An 18,329-nucleotide genomic window follows, 5' to 3' on the forward strand; every position below is an offset into this window, starting at 1 on the left:
TGCACTTTACTCCGCTCTGGTGGTCTGACCGCAAGAGAGAATCTGTTGTTTTTGTTGTTCAAGGCACCCAAAAAGCATAATTTAAAAGCATGGATTTCCACTGTTAGCATCCTATAAAGAGTACTAAATATTTGGATGGTCGGAGAAAGAGCAGAAGGAAGCAGTTTGTATGTTTGTTTGTTTATTTAAATCAAGGAACTATAAAAGAGACTATTTAGGGTTTCATATAAAAATGTAACTTATTTCCTTGGGTTAAGTTGCTGTCTGTTAAGCCCATGAAAATGTAAAATCCAGAGAAGTTAAGATTTTTACATTCCAGAAAGATTTGGTTTGGGGGTAAAAACTATCTTTGTGAATAACATGTTTATCATGAGCAGGGAAAAGGTTTCAGTTGTTTAATGTCTACAGAAATTGAAGTTCTGATGATAAACTGAAACCACACAGGACCAAACTCCTGTTCTTCCAGCTGAGTAACTGCAGGGTACGTGCAGCACAGGCAGTGTCCTCACACAGATGAGGGCTATGGAGATTTTGAATCACTTCCTGATTATTCCTGCCCCTATTTCCATGTCCTGGATACACGAGGAGAGCAGCACAGACCTTCCACTTCAGCAAAAACCTGAGCATTACTGTCTATAATTGGGAAATGATGACAAGTCAGACAGCAAAAGTCCCTAATTTGGGTAATTTGGGGGCCACCTTTGCAAGTAGAAATGCCAATTTCTTTTGAAATAACTTGGAGTTTGTGTTCTAATATCAGATTTAATAAAGGTATTTCTAATTTAAAGCATAGGCTACTGCTTTATCTGGAAACAGGGAGACATCGAGGAAGGAAAAGAGAACATCCATTAAGACAGGAAGACATATTGAGTAAAGGCTAAATCATGGAGAAAAATAACAATATTCAGAACGTCTTGAAAATTCCACAGTGTGATGGGGGTCTGAGGGCACTCTGCCATTTTTGGGAGGAGTTCAGCAGTTCATAGCTCTAAGGTTTTGGGGTTTGGTTTGGGACAGTGCCTACACTTTTCCTTTGTAAAAGAGTGGGATGGAAGGTTTCAGTGCGTCTTGGAAAAAGGAAGGATTTGGGTAAGTCCCAGGATGAGGGTCCAGCGCCCTGTGACAGGATACTGAGAGAAAGAGAAACGTCAAAGAAATCTTTAAGAGATTTTCAGTAGAAACAAAAGAATCTTTGTGAAAGATACTGTTAGCAAGTCTAATGGAATTGAGAGGATTTACAAGTTGTTTCTAAGCCTTGAGGCAAGAACAAAAAGCTGAGCATTTACTGTTTACTATATTTGGTAGGTATGGAAGAGCACTTTGGCCATCAAGGGAGCTCATAAACTGCAGAGCCTCATTGTCTCTTGACTTCGTTGTTGTGCTGGGGGTAGAGAAAATGCTCCTGTTAAAGGGCACTTCTGAGCAAGAGCAGCTTTTGTGACCGTGTCTTTTGTGAAAATTCTGTTTTCGCAGCCCCACGTGCCCGTGTTTCCATGAATCTGATTTTATTTTTCTTATTTGTACACATGTATGCATGATGCAGAGTGTGGTAGCTCTGGTTTTCAGGATTAAATATGATAATTGCAATGGGATAGCATGAAGGTACAGTATTTGTTTTGCCACCTCTTTTCTCAAAAATACACATTTGAAGACAGTTTTTACTAAAAATTAATAAGAACAAGATATTAATTGTATCTGACTAAAATTTGTTGCCTCAGAGAAGTTGAAGCAGATAGATAAAAGAAAAAAAACATATTTTTTTAATCAATCAGAAAAATATTTAAATGGATTTTTAACTGTTTAATGCCACGTAAAGCAGATTTTACTCAGTGTTTTGATTAGCCACTCTCATGTGTAAGGATCACATTAGAGATGTGATAACTTTTAATCTTGAAAAACAATTGTGTCAATTGATAATTTCCTCCAGTTTTGGGCTACATGAGGAAAAAGTAACAACGTGAACTTTATATTAACTTTGACTGTTGTAAAATTGCTTTCTCTTGAAAGTGATGGATCTGGTTATACATGTATCTCCTGAGCCAAAGTATTCTTCTTACTCTCTTCCAAAAAATGTTGTGATTCACTTAGTTTTTAATAATGTTAATAGTTTTTTCATCCCAGTGCAAAGAAAAGCTTATTGCAAGCTTTCAACCTATACTAACAGCAGTAGGGTGCAGGTATATTTGTATAAAGCAGTAATCTTTAATGCTTTGTAATTTGCAGGCTTTGGTGGCAGCCAATTCTTTATGTCATGCCAAAGCAATGTGTCTTATTTACCTTTTTGGATCCCTGTAAAAGCAGCTCATGGGCCCCAATGGCCCGTGAAGTAATTTTAAGAAACAGTGATACAGGACAATACAGAATGCACAAATCAAATTAATTTTCCCTATGCAAAAGCTAAGTGTCTCTCACTCTTCTAAAAGCCAGCAAGTTGGACCAAATTATAAAAGAAGAAATGAATTGAAGAGTTAAGGGTGGTGCACTGAGAATTGCAGTTGTCCAGAAACAGAAAAAAAATTTAGTGTATAAAAAAATTAACGGTTTTGACATTTGTTTTAGATTTGTCACAGAATGATTTAAAAAACAAAACATGAATAGAAAGAATGAGACATCCCAGAATAGCCAACATCCAGTGGCTAGGGTATTTACTTGGGCCCTGTCCAAGGAGTGCTTTATGGGATTTGGAGCAGACATTTGACATAATGTTTTCAACATTATTTTTGTCAGACTGAAATTTGGGCTCTGTAGTGGGTTGAAAAAGAGCTTGCTTGGAGTCCTGTGCTTTGTAGGTGAGACTTAGTCACCAGCTGTTTCATCAGGCAGTTTTTCTTCAGCCTGGGGAATTTTATTTTAGTTTTTAAAATAAAATTAAGTAGCTGCATGGAGAATAGACAGTTATTCTGTTGTGTTTCATAGGGTGCTAGCATATATTTGGGTATTCTTCTGACTTTGGGAGTCTAATAAAGTACCACCCATATTTCTACTTAATTGTTATTCAGAAGATTTTTTTTTTCTGATGGAAATATCTGAACCTACCTAACTGTATTTCCATGGAAAGTAGAATATTTTAATTTTATTTTTTTTTAAGTTAGGATTTTCTGATGGAAAAAGCATGTTGTCCAAAAATTCTCAACCAGCTTTTCTGAGGTGAAATCTACTTCTGTATTCTATGAATGTGAGGTATTTGCCTTCAGTGTTTTTGTAGGCTGAAGAGGAGATCATAAGTGAAGTGTGGAGTGGGGTGGAAAAATCTGGTGGGTAAGCTTGTGGGAACTTGGTAAGGAATATCAAGAGTCAAATATAAAAAGATGTTGATGATTGTCTCTCAGCTATTACTGAAATTAGGTTAAATTCAGCATGTGGGGGGAAAAATTCAGAAAATGTGTTGAAAGGCTGAAATTTCAACCCTTCTGCTTTGCTTTGCAAACACAGATCTTTCAATCCATTCCTTTCATCCTTGTTCCCACTCTGAATCTCATCAAGCCACTGGACACACACGTTCAGCTTCTCTTTCTGGTTGAGCCTGTGCTCCTGCCAGCCTCCCACTGTTTTGTATTCCTTCCTCCCTTCCTGCGTCTGTCTGACACCCAGGTCTGACCCTCCCACAAAGGCTCTTCCCCAGCGCTGGGCACCCTTGGGCACTCTTGACTAAGAACTGAGACTTGCAAGTGTCCCAGGGGACTCTAAAGGCATTTGCAGAGGTGGGGAGCATCTGTTTCACCAGACACAGCTCCACACCTCAGCACTCTCCATTAGTCAGCAGAGCTCATCTGAAAGATGTTTACCACGTCTGAGACTGGTTTTTGCACTACTGGGTTAATGGCCCTGCTTGGAAACAGTTATCCCGTTTCTGCAGATGAGGTTGGTGCAGTGCAGGGCACTTTGTAATAAAGCCTGGTCACAGATCACAAATGCACTCAGTGCCCTGTTCCCTAGAAGAATCAAGTGGAAATATATTTGGCACCAGACATTAAATGTTGTTTGCCAAACTCCCCAAGCAGTTAGAAGATATTGAACGGTATTGGAGGGAGCTATGTTTGATGTGTTTGATGTCACACATGTCCCTCAGCTCCATTCCCTTGGCCAGATTCAGTACCTGTAGTGTTTCACTTTGAATTCAAGTATCTAGAAGTGAAAATTCATGCCATGCAGGGACATCTATCTCAGTCATCTCTAGCCCAGAATTTGGTGTAGCTGTGCTAATTCACTGTCTGAAAAATAAACCAGGGTAATTATCTACTGGGAGGCAGAATTTATTAGGTCTGGTGCAAGTGTCTTGTGCTCCTACAACCTGGTCCAGCTTGTTTTTGAGACCATGCAGGTAGTCTGGACAGGTGCTGCACACACTATAAACAAGATTCTACTGACTTCTGGTCAGTGCAGATCCTATCACACCTCTTAGTCTGGTTCCCTAGGGAAATCACTTACACAATCTAATTATTTGTCTGACCCAGTTTCCAAGATGTTGACACATTTGTCACAGGTTATGTAGATGATTTGGAGACACTTACCAGTTGTCCTTACCAGTTTTGCAAGAATTAGCATCTAAGGAGAGGAAGGAATCCTTATTAATTCTCCCACTGAGGGAGAAGGGAAAGTTTAGCAATTGTTCATTGTGTTTGACAGCAGCAAGATTCTCGACTGATTTGCACATTGCTCTGATATTCCTTGGTGAAAACACTGCTTCATTCAGCTGCCAAATCAAAAACAAAACTCAAGGAATGCCTGGGAGAAGATGCCAAGGCATGCTACGGTATTCCCCGGGGAATAAGGGAGCCTGCATATGTTCTTGCAGGGGGGAGGTGAGGGATGAAGGGGGCTGGAGGGATATGGTGGAGAACAAGTGGGGTTATTCCAAGAGGGAGATGTAAGAGCTGCAACATAAATCCATGAAGAACCAAGCTTCATTAGCTCCACTTTCAGGGAATAATTTGTTAGGAAAATACTGAAGACTTTCTTTTGCTGTTTTGGATACATTTACACGCTGATTTAACCCTCCTACAATTCCTGTAGCAGTCGGGGCTGGTACACCGCCTTGCAGTTGCACAGCAGGCATCTGCTGTTATTTGACCTGAAAAGATCATTATAGGAGCTTTATTTGGTGTGCATTTAATAAAGCTGAAGCTGTTGTGACTATAACTCATGGCTCCCATGTCATTCCGCAGTGGTGCAACTAGCGATTCAGCATTCCAGGCCCATTAGTTCAAAGGGAAGTGTGAGGGACTCGAATGTATGCCAGAGCATTGGGACTTTTATTGCTCCTCTCCTCTGTTGGGAAGATACATTCTCGAGGAATTGAGAAGTACAAAGCATCCTCAGACCTTGTAGTGCAAAATGTAAAAAGTGATGTTATCTGCAGAAAGTGGACTTTAGATTCTATCAGCGCACATTTAGCATAAAGCATTTCCTATGGTAATGCCTCTCACTTTCCCAGACTTTTAAAGGCTCCAAGTGGCACACAGGCTGCAGACCTCTTTGTAATGTTAATGAATCATCTTAATGGACTGTTTTAGCAGAAACATTCATCACCTTTTGTCCCACAATGATTTTTTTTTTGTTATCCTTAAATGGTTAAGTAGGCAATAAATGCCTATCAGACCAACCACTATGCTCTGGTAATCCACCTCACTATAAATCACCAGTGGATTATTATTGTCCTGTTTAATTAACACTCTTAAGGGATTCTATCGTTGGATAGACTTTCACCTTGCACTAAGAAGGTATTAACATTTGAAATAAGAAGTGTGTTTATGTGAAAAGCATTAATCAGCATGATCTGGAACTGGTAGTGGTGGGTTGGATGAAATATGTGCCTGTGTCCATGGGTGAGGGTTCCTTACATCAGTTTTCAATGGCAGCTAAAGTCAAACCTATGGAACACTTATTTATGTCATAGCAAATGATAGTTCCAGAGTAATTTTTAATTAGGTCTAAAAGATATTCGGCTATATTTAGTTGAAAACAGCAAGTTTAAAATTTTTTTATTCCGGTAGTTAGGAAGGTAATAGCTCTGTGAGTGTAACAGGCTTGTTTGTAGTTCAGTTCAGTTTTTAGAGGACTGGTTCAAACCCTTTTCTTTTTCTGCAACAAAAGGTGAGAGGGGAATTCTGATCCTGTTGCTCCTCTGTGAACTCTTTTCAGACTTGCCAGCCACAAAGAGTAAGCCAAGCAGCCAGAGTTCCTGGGAAGGGCAGGGGGCTCCGGAGGCTTGGATGCTCTTTGCAGAACAATCCCAGCAGCTCTTTTGCAAACAAAATTCCCACACTGGGACACAAACTCGATACAGGATTACTCTCAATATACAGTTTGTACCTAGTACAGCTCGATGCTAGTTTTCTCCTCCTGGCAAAATAGAAAGGTGGCAGCTTGATTTTTTTTCCCTCATATAAAACAATTTAATGCATTACAAGTAATTTCCTCATCTTTTGTCAGGAGGGGAAGACATTTGAAAAAGGCTCTTGTTAAGGCAGTGTTTCCCATCCATGAAATCTTATCCTGTTCTCTTTGATTTTGTTACATTGGTAATACCAGTAGTGCATTTACCAACTGCTCGTTCTTTGGATTCCAGCACTAACAGCAGCCTTGTGAGGTAACCCACTGCTGAATTTCATTTTACAAACAGAGAACTGAAGTGTACAGAGATTTTCTGAGGTCTTTAAGAGTCAAAACTAGTAGCAAGCTCAAGAGATTCTGGTTCTTGTCTGCACACAGACCTGGTATGCACATCCCTTTCCTCTTGGCATTTTCATTCAATTATTTCCCAGTATGGACTCCTGCAAATTAAAGAACAAATAAAACTGCTAAGTGGAACACAAACACACTAAATCTTTTTAATTAAGAGATTGAATCTCTTAGTATAAATTCATTTCCTGAAACAAAACTCCAATTATGTAAGATTAATTCTTTCCTCTGAGATTGCAGGGATTTATTGACTAACAAAATCTTCTATTGCGTAAATGGAAATGTGCTTTTTAATGCAGCCTGCTGCTCAGAGGCAAAGCCATAGCATTAGCCTTTTCACTGGGCATTTTTGTTTTAGTTACATACTAATCTGCCAGGTTTCTTTCTATTTGTAACAGGAAAGGGTTGAAATGGTTCACAGCTGAACATGTGGTAAAGAACACAAAACACTAAAGGAGTTTAAACAAGTTGAGAAATTAAACTAAGCTTCTAAGAAGCCTGTTGTGATTGAAGGAGGAATTGTAATGACAGAAATAAGAATATCATGCATGCAGGGCAGTGTTGTGAGGAGGTGTGTGTGTGTGTCATTGATCACACAATAGTTTTTTTCAAATCATTTAACACAGATGCACAAGCCCCACACAGTTTCAAGTGCAGGCACGTCCTGAGAAGAATCTCCTTCATTCCCTCTAGACACACCCAGCTCATTAAATCCATCACTGCCTCACAGTAAGCCCCAGGGTTCAATCTTTTCTAGAGCACTGTTACTATCCAACCTTTTAGCTCATAGAGTGGGCAGCCAAGATTTCATGTTGATGCATATAGTAAGACTCATAGCCAATATTTCCTACAGTTTCCTCCTCTCCATCCCAATCTGGACATGTATAATAGTTTGGTTATGTTGTTGGGGGATTTTTGAGCATTTTTGGGGGGTTCTTTATTGTTGAGGTTTTTTGAGGGTCTTTTTGGATAGGTAAAACTTCAGTGTTGCTTTCAGATTACTTTCTTATATCCTGTTCCAATAACCTGTATGAGGGTGGCAAGTTAAAAGGTAATAAAATCAGGAATCTGTGCTCCATGTGAGTGTCTGGCCATGAGAAACTGCAGCAGGGATGGATATTGAATGACTTCAATAGTCCAGCCAGGTTTTATCAGAACAGGTCATCAACCTGTAGGCTGCCTAAACCTGTTCCACTGCTTCCCCATTGATTAAATATCTGGGAGCATTTACACGTATATCAAATTCTCCATAATCTATTTTATCTTAATGACACCCAAGTTCTTTGTCAAGCTAGGACAAAAATGTTCCCTCCAGTGGTGAGAGAAGATGGTGTTATGTCCTTAGTGTACTTCAGTACATTGAATTTCCTTGAAGCCAAAGTATGACCTCAGATTCTCATGGGCTGAAATATTAGCAAGACTGCAGGGATATAAAGGAGGTAAAACCTGCTTGTGTATGCCCAAGTGTTAAGGAATTTAAAACTGGATTTTTTTTTTTTCATTTGATTGCAGATCTGACAAATACAAAGGAAAGGAAAGAACAGAGAGAATGTGTAGCTTCCAGCCAAGTTCTGATGGCCCAAATTCTGTCTGAATCTCAATGCCTGCTTCATCAAAACAAGACAAAATGTTTTGCCTGAAGTTGTCACCTGTTCCTGTCATTTGGGTATTTCCACTCTCCTTCCTGTGTTTTTGGGCCCAGCCTATTTTCCTGCTCTCACTCTCTACCCCAGACAGAAATGCAAACAACTGAGCACTGCATTCCCTCCATCTTGCTTCAGGCTCCTAAGCAGTTCTTTTTTCCCATTTTCAAAGTCATCTCTTTATTATTTTTTTTTTTCTCTCTTTTCTTCCTTCCCTAACCCATGACAATAGAAGTCAGGGGAAGCAGCGTGGAAATACATTAAAATTCTGAATAAAAACCCACCAAAACCTCAACCTAGTGGCAAAGGTGGAAAAAGGCTGATTATTCACTGTCTTGCTCAACATCATAATTAAAGAGCATCATAATTAATTAGGAGATGGCAGGTTCAAGAACAGACATCTTTGAGAATGAGTAGTTAATCTGTGGAATTCCCTGTCACAGGATGTGTTATGTTAAAAATGTGCATAAAATCCATGGAAAAAAAAAACCCCTGATGAATACAAAGACACCAGCAGAAGTCCTTGAATATGAAGTCCCACCAGTTATTCCAGAAGTGTTTGAGTCATAAACATGTTGGGAATACATCACTAAACACTGGTTTTGTACTCTTCTCATGATGTCCAGTATTTCTTGCTGTCAGAAGGGGAATATTAGTCTAGGTGGATTTTGGATTAACAAGTATAATAGGTCTTATGCTTTTTATTAAGAATAGAGGGCAGGATGCAATTTATCCCTTAGCTGTCAAACAGGACTACAAAGTGTTGTGGTGTTTGCTCTCCTCTTACTTTTTCATCCCTTAATCCAATCCAGTGAAGTGTGGTAGATGTTTCTTAGATTTTGTTGCCAACTGTTTTAAGAAGTTCATACAAAAGCTTCTCTCATCAAGAAAATTTATGGGAGGGCTCATGAGTCCTTGCAGCAGTATTTTGAAGCACAGAGACATTGTTAAATCAGATCCAAACTGATGGGCTCAGTAGAACAGGGGTAAACTCTCAGGAATGGGTTTAAAAAAAGAAAAGTTTCAAAAAACTAGTCAATGAAATAAAGCATAAATCTAGATTTATGTATCTCCAGACATTATCTTTACCATTACAAATTTTCTGTGGAGAAAGCTTTAGCTTGCTTGTGGGCAAATCCATTTCTTGGGTTTTAACACTGTAGAGATAATTATGTCACCCATGTTGTAAACATTTTGTGTTTCTTGAATAGAGAGTCTGTATTGAAGATATTAACCACATGTCTGTGGAAACTGAAAAATAGCAAAGGAAAGGAAACCAATTTTCTCAGTGGGTACTGAACAGCTGAATGGTTGGAACTGTGTTTGGGAAGCATTAAAACTGCTATAAGCCATCTGAAAAGTGCTAGTGGATTTAAAATCCTGAGGGAAAGGTGAAAACTTGCTGTTGTCACAAGTGCCTTAAATGGAATATCTGCAGTTTGAGTGATCAAAATTAACCCCTTTACTCTCACTCACATGTGGTGTTCTAAACCAATGCTTAGATAAATATCACAGCTGATGTAACAAATACCTGAAAGTGCAGGTAATAAATACAAGAAAAAACCTGTCTTGGTTATTCAAGTAACTGCTTCTAGTTAATTAGCATGCTCGTGGTTTTTGGGCCAATGGAGTTTTGCAGTTTCCTTTCATTTGAGTTTTTTCCCAACTTTTTAATCCCATTGGACACAGTGATGCAATAGTGCCCAAACAATTGAATGAATTCATTGTGAAGAACTAATTTTTGATTCAGAGATGATAGTCAACATTGTATTGCAGATTAAGTGCTATTGGGGTTTGCTTGTAGAAAAAGAATTCATTACTCAACAAAAAAATGGCATTTTGTCAACTACTAATTGCATACAAAGAATGTTAAACAAAATCAGGTAGCATATGTATGTAACATGCCCGTATGATTAAATGTGTGTAATACTGTAATTTGTGTAATATCAAAGGTAGGAGATAGCTGAAACAATAAGAAACCAGAGGATGGCAATTTTTTGTTTTCTATTGGGTTTTTCAGCGGTAGTCATACTTGGGTGTTGTTTTCATAGTTTTTGAGGGGGTTTTGTTTTTGCTTCTCAAAGAATGCCTGAAAAATGAGCAACATTTTTTCCTAATTTTCAACTAAACCTCCCACGCTGTGATTTATGGCCATTGCTCCTCGTTCTGTGTTATGACACTACCTACCCTGAACTTGGCTGTCATCTCTGTAGCTGCTGTGCAGGCAGAGACCAGTCCCTGGCCGCTGTTTTGCCAGGACAAGAAAGACCAGCACCTTCAGTCCTTCCATTTAGATCCTGTGCTCTTGACCCAGAGTATCCCAGCACCTTCTGCTGAACCTCCTGTCTATTCTCCACACTGCTCTTGGACTGGGGGAGCCAAAAGTGGGCACAGCATAACGAGCCCCATCTATCTGAGTTTGTCCACTTTCACTGCCAGGTCCCTGCTCTGCTCCATCACTTTTTCCCTGTCAAATTGGTAGACCAAGCTGTCTGGGAGCTGCTTGTGCCTGTTCAAATCAGTGTAAAAGAGGGTTTCAGAACTTCAGCCTTTTTCTCATTGTAATCTTTAGGTCTTCATCCTGGCTATTGGCAAAACCATATTTTTCTGTTGTACTTGGCTTTGGAGACATTGGCTTCTGTGCAGGACACACCAGAGGCAGAAACTCCATCCCTCTATTACCACATAGATAGAGGCATGACTAGAAAAAAGGAGAGTATGACAGGTTTTTCCATGGATGAATAACTTCTGTGCCCTGGGGACTGTAAATAGCTGGTATAAATCAATGCAAATTGGTTATTACTAATCTTGCCAGTAATGAAGTGAGAATGAATGGAGTACAAAGATGAACTTTACATATCGTTAGCACCAATCTGCCTCGATGCATTTATGGGCAAGGCTCTACCTAGGAGGTCAGCTGGCAAAACTTACAGGTTTTTTCTTTTGAAAATTATGCATTTGTGCTGCACAGAAATGTCTCTCAAACATCAAGTCCATTTGGGGATTTTACAGTTATGAAAACTTGAAAACAATTGTTTCATAATTTCTCGAGCACTCGGCAGCAAAGACTTTTATTACAGTGCTTTAGCATCATGGTATGTAATTTAATATGTTTATTACAAGTGTGTCATATAAAACACTGAAGTGTATAATTTCAGAGCAAAAGTTCACTTTCAGTTTAGCTCTCAAACAGAAAACAGAATGATCTGCAACACAGAAAAAATAAATCAAGGCTGTTGTTGTTACCTCATAACAGCAGAAAATTAACATGAATGAGGACAATGACTAGATATTCTGCAAGGACATTTCTCATAAAGCAGACACTACAGAGGTTATGAAAAGAGAAGCTTTCCATTAGGATTGGAAATCAGTTTGAATCTCCATAAATATTTTTTTTCCATGATTTATAAAAAATTATTCTACATTATCAGTGACTAAACACCCCTTATAGGAGCACAGTGACCTCTTTGGTTTGTGTTGTGTCATTTTCCTCTTTGTACAAGGAGAGTAAGTGAAATATGAAGGTGGAACAAGTACCTGAGAGATGGACATGGGAGCAGAGCGTTACAAAAACCTGGTCAGTCACCCTTCTCCAGTCTCTGAATTTGAAGGCTATGCCCTTGTTCTTCAAAATACATTCAAAAAATAAGATTTTGATGTATTTGCCATCACAAAACAGCTGAAATATGTAGAGAATCAATGCATTTAAAACTTAAAGGAATGGTTCTCTCCTGATTTAATCTTTCAGAGGGAAGAGCCAATATAGTGTAAGAGCAGCCGTTCAGCAGCACCTATTATTTGCTTACATTTCATGACTAACATGAGGCACCCCATCGTAAAAATGAGAGTTAGGAATTGGCTCTCCTGATTCGCTTCCTAGCATTCCATAGTTTTGCTGAGGATATGATCTCATCCAGCTCTCCACACCACCTAAGAATCTGGACTGGTTGATGAGCATGTTAATTTTCCTTCTGATGAAGTATCAAACTTCACTAAAGAGCTGGAAGATAACCTTCAGTTTAATTTATAAAGAAAACTTTAGATATTCTTTTCTTTGGACTAATGGATGGTTGTTGGTATCTTCAGCAAAGCCATTTCTCTATTTTTAATTTCTTCTTGATGTGTTAGGGTCCCAGTCTTCCATTCCTGGCAAAGCTCAGAGATCCTCCTGAGTGGATCCAAACATGGAAGCATTCCATGACAATGCATGAGAGACCCTGTAACATTACAGAGTAGAGGACATGCAGAAAAATATTGAAATAATAAATTAACACTACATCAGCTTTTTAGGAAGGAACTCTGCTAATGAGTGCTAGATCCACTTGTAATCCATCTGTTCCTAAGGCGCAAACAGGAGCTCTTTACCTAGCAAAGGTACTGCTGGCAGCAAATGGATATTTCTTGTTCATTTATTGTTTATTAAAATGGATGTGCTAACACCAAAAAGCCTGGATTTTGCAGAAGCACAGAACAGTTTTATATTTCTAACATGTATGATGTTACCACAAGGCTGATGACTGAGATGTGAGATCCAGCAATCAGAGACTACAGCGAGTCATTTTGTTAATATTTTTGCTCTGACTTAATTAGAAATGAGGGTTTTTTTAATGATTTAGTTAAACTGATGCAACATCCTGTAATGGACACAACTGTGCAGATGTAGAGATGTTCTTAGTATGTAAGTAATCATAGTAAATTATTATAATATATCTTGTATTAGTAAATTAAATAAAGGATCTTAATCAATTGCATCATGATCTTATTCAAAATTCCCTTTCTACTTTCCCATTTTGCCATATGTTATATATCAGACAAAATATATTTTTCTGTAAAAAATAAACCAATCTTACTGCAGCTATGCATGGACACTGTGCATTTCTCTGTGTGGGAAAAGTGACCAAAATAGTTATTTTGAATAAACTATCCATAATAGCTCCCTGTGTGGATATTCTAGTCTGGAAAAGTCATGGGTCAAATAAGTCATTGTAGAATAGCTGATCCTGCAATAGCATTTCCAGTCCACTTTCCAGTGTAGAAAAGTCCTTAGTCAACAGCTCCAAACTCCTGTTTCTGCCAGAAGATTTTTCTCTTTAGAGAATAATATAAATTTGTTCTATTCAATTCTTTAAGACCCAAATTCTGCACTGAACTCCCTTTGAGAGCAACGTGTGAGATCAGTCAGGGAGAACTTTATGTTATAGGAGTTTGTATTTATGTGCACAGGCTCCACGGTTTTATTACACAGACATTTCATTAACACCTTCATGTGGCTGTGAGCTGTACACACCTTTGGCTGTGGGACATCTGGGTGATTCTTCTGTTCCAGTACCTCTAGATCCCTAGAGCAGCAGGCAGAAAGCTGCTTGGAAGGAGATCCATCAAACCAAACCCAAGGTGTTTGGTGGCTGTCCTGGCTGGCAGCAGTGGGACAAGGCAAAATAGAGTGAAATGTCACCCCTTCCTCCATGCCCAGGTCCAGGGGATGGGTCACAGCAGTGACATCCAGATGACACTTTTGAGTTTGCTCTGAGTAGAGAGAAAAGAGTGGTCTGTGCAGAAAGACTTTGAAAAATGTCTGAATGGGCTAAAATTGTACCTTGAAAGAGCAGCAGAGAGTCTTCAATGAAGGCTGACCAGCAATCTCACTGCGTCCAGAACTGCTTGTGCAACAGCTTGATAAGACATGTTTTGGGCTGTATTCATGTTTATATTTGAATCATGGTTTTTCTCTTCTCCACTAGAAAAAAAAAAAAAAAAAAAGAAAAACCAAGATAAGACATCCATGCTGTTTTTTATTTGATATCATTTTTACTGAGCCTTAAGACCCTCAAAAGCAAAGGTTGCCATTTATCCAAAATTACATCAGAGTGCCCCTGGCATTTTTATGGTGCAGACCAATTAACATTAGCAGCTTAATTAAAATCACCAAATGCATTTTAAAGAATGACATAAGGTTGATTTTAATCTAGACTTCCAAAAATGAAGTAGAATATTAATCAACTGCCCCACCCGTCATTGCTGTGGCCCAGAGTACTCAGTCTCAGAACTCCTACATCATCTTCTGACTTCATTTTCCCCAGGGATTATTTAATATTTAGTAACAATTGTCTGAAGTCCACCCCAAGTTTTACCTGTTGGCAGAAATCTGGGGTTATGACACCACTAGTGTAGCATTCCCATAAATGCAGCAGATTTAGGTTCAAATAGTTTCAATGTACAGCTGGTGGCATTTTTGTGTTTAAAGAGTAAAACCACACCTGAGTGTTCATGCTTTCTAGGATTTTGCCAACAAAAATAAAATATAAAATAAGACATCTTAGTTTTTGAAAGCCAGATGAAATGGTGCAGATGTTTCCAAGACTGCTATTTTCAAGCTGTCATATGAGCATGGAATAGAAGCATCATTCTTGCTTTCCAGTTATATTTCAGTACAAATATCTTTCATTTGTTTGTTTCAACATATTTCCCCTTCAACATGTTTTTTTAATCAGAATTTTTCCTAATAGGCTGGAGGAGTGTCCTATCTTGGTTTGAGCCCAGTTCAGGAGAGAGGGAGGAATAGTGACTAAGATAGTGCTGGGTAAGCTCAAACTTCTCAGCATGTAAGAATTGTGTGTTCAAATGTTCAGCCATACAGTGCTGCCTGTTTTTAGCTTAATTATTATGAGCACACATGGAATTTATACTAAATTATTAAAAATTAATATTTTATTTACTTTGCTTTGTAAAGTTTTATTTACTTTCTTTGTCTCAAATACTTATTTTGCCCTGCCACCAAATTACTTTACTATCCTTAAAAGCATTAGAAAATGTGGATTTCAAAATTGATAGAGGTTAGATGAAAGGTACTTTTCCTTTAAAGAATGTAGAGTTTATTTCTGGCTGAAAGATAAAATACCAAAAGAAGGGATGGTAACAAAACCTCACTTCCTCTTACAATGACTTGACTCACCACAGAATAAATATTTTGCAGGTGTTTCTCACTGTGGAGCCAGGTAAACTGCACACATACATTGGTTTTGGGTTGTTCTTTTTAATCACCAGTTATTTTTAAGGAAATATCCCATTTGAAGTTGTGAGCTGTTATCAGTGAATGACATTTCATCTCCTGTTTCTCTGGGCTTTGTTCATTAGAAATAGATCAGCAATTTTTCCTGTAATTAGCAGGCGATAGATGTCCTGTTTCATCACAGTGAGTTTAATTTAAAAGTTTCTGAGCAGTAACATTTTCTCTGGCACGTGTGGTGCCATCTACTGCACAGCTGGGTAGAGGCAGGACAAGAGAAATGCATCCCTCCACTGCTGCCCTCATTTCTTTCTTCCCATCTTAACATTTAAAAGTAATTCCTCATTTGCTTTCCTAGTAATTTTCCTTCTTATATATATAAATGTATATAAACACTTATTAGAGTATATATTATACACATTTATCTATAAATGTATATATACATATTTCTATATTTTTTTAAACATATGCCATCAATATTTGGAATTTAATTTTGGTGGGGTTTTTGACAAAAAGATTTTAAAAAGGGAAAATAAATAAATAAAGAGGACTCTAGGAAAATAATCTGTTAGTCCATTTATTGATTGTAGTTAATTTACCTGTCATATTCTGGATACAAATTTATCTGCTTAGATGTATTTATATTTAGATATATGTGTGCACTATTAAGTTGGAAGCATGGAAATTTTTGTTATTTTTTTGTTAACTCGGATATAAATACTATTTTAGTTGGGGTTTCTTATGGTTGCTGTTCCATGTGTGAAGAAGAAGTCATTAAATTGGCTTCTCATAAGTTGATGTATTTAGTTTTGTTTGCAATCTGTTGCTGGGGGCATGGTGTAATTTTGGCAGTTCCATATCAAACAAAAATCTGTTGATTTTGATGTTGAGTTGTTGGAAAGAGCTACAGAGATTTTACATAAATATTTCCGGAGTGATCTCAAGATACCTAAAGGCCAAAGACTTAAGATGAAAGATCTGAAAATTTCAATTTATTAATTCCCCTTTCTTTGACTTCCTTCTGTTAATTGAAGCACCTTTTGTTCATATCATCATAGCCTGAGGTTTTCCTTGAATAAATCAATGCATGAATTTTTTAATTACCTACTCAGGCAGGATTTGGATTGCTCACTCATACAAGTACCAAAGAAGAAAAGTTCAGTGGCAGTAGCTAGTGGAGCAACATTTTAAAAACTACATCATCTAACTTGCTAACAAGTCTAAACATCACCATGTTTGAAATGCTGCTGGCTGTGAGCTGGATTGAGCACAGCTTCCAATACTGCTGACTGCTGTGCACTAAACATGATATTATCAACAATGAGCTTTGAAATTTTTTTCCCTAGAAAGGACAAGCCTTAAGATATTTATATCCTAAGTAACTTCTAACACTCTCAGAGAGACCTCTAATGAGGAGCCAATTATGATGACATAGTTATGAGTTGAAAATACACCTTGGCATATGATAACTGCAAAGGTAAGAGCAGTTTAAGTTTGTGATATTTGGGGTTTTTGCCACAGAGCTGATGGTGTGGGAGCCCTGATCTCTGCCCACAAAAACACTGCAGAACCAGAGAGTGCCAAGGAGTACCAGGGGTTGCTTCTCTGGCCCCCACCAGGACTCCCAGGGGTGCTGCGTTTTCTCTTTGGCATCACCATGAATTTAAACATTCTGAAGTGAAAGACTGGATTTTTTTGGAAGGAAAAGCTGAACACCTAAAGATGAAATGCACCAAAATACTCATAATGTGTGGGGTTTCTTCCTAAATTCACCGTCTGTGTCTGGCTGTGTCGCAGCGCCATTGTACAGCACTGTGCTCTGGCCGGGGATGACACGTGAAAAACAACAATCCCAGTTCAGCCATAAACCTTACAAAATTTAGCATTCTTTTCTTAAATTTCATCTTCTCTGGAAGCCAGTGATTCATGACTCTTAGAACTGGGGTTTATTGTTTGTTCAGAATACAATGCTTTAACAGCTTATTGAGAAAGATTTGACAACATATCACAAGACTGTCGTAAACCTCTGGAATGCTGAAGGCAAGCGATAAAAAGTAGCACTAAATCTTTAATCTCAGTAGAAGCTGAATTCCACTTTGGGGAAGGAGGTGGATTTTCCAGCAGCTGGAGTCACACCGGAGCTCCATCTCCCTCAGCTTCCCGCCAGTCAGGAACGGACATTTGAGATTACGAGAAGAGGAAAATGGCTGGATGAGAAGCGATGGGCTCTTTGGGCACATTCCAGCCATCCGGGTTGGGTTTATTCCAGAAGCCTGGGTGCTGTGGGGTCTGTGGTCAGCCATCAGCTCCATGCACCGGCCTGAGGGTCAGTGTCCAGCGCAGGCCGTGGCCCCTCAGCGTGGGCGGGGCCTCCGCCTGTCTGTCAGGAAAAGGCGGGAAGAGCCCTCAGGCACCAAAAGCAGCGGGCGCGGCCCTTGGGCAGTCAGGACAGGTGGAAAAAGCCCTTGGCAGGTCAGGAAAGGTGGGAAAAGCCATTGGTTGGTTAAGAAAAAGTGGGGAAATCTCTCAGTTGATCAATCAGGACAGGAAAAGGCCTTATCTGGTCAGAAAGGGCAGGAAAGACTCAGCTGGTCAGAAAGGGCGGGAAATGCCCTCAGCCAGTCAGAAAGGCCAGAAAAAGCTCTTGGTCATTCTGAAATGGCAGAAAAAGTCCTTGGTCAATTAAGAAGAGTGGGAGAATCCCTTGGCTGGTCAGGAAGAGCAGGAAATGCCCTTGGTTGGTCTGGAAGAGTGGGAGAAGCTCTGAGTTGGTCAGGATGGTCAGGAAAAGCCCTCAGTCAGGCAGGGTGGGTGGAAAAAGCCCTCAGGTGGTCGGTCAGGAAGGGTGGGAAAACCTTGACTTTGGTTTCTACAACAAATTACCGCCTTTTCTGCGTGACCCTGTGGTTTGAGCTCAGGTCATGAATTTTACATCCAGCAAGCAGAAAAGTGATTTCCCATTTCTGTGATAACCTCTTTTTGTCTCTTTTTAACAGGGC

This window comes from Poecile atricapillus, chromosome 15 (assembly GCF_030490865.1).
Source record: "Poecile atricapillus isolate bPoeAtr1 chromosome 15, bPoeAtr1.hap1, whole genome shotgun sequence".
NCBI lineage: Eukaryota > Metazoa > Chordata > Aves > Passeriformes > Paridae > Poecile > Poecile atricapillus.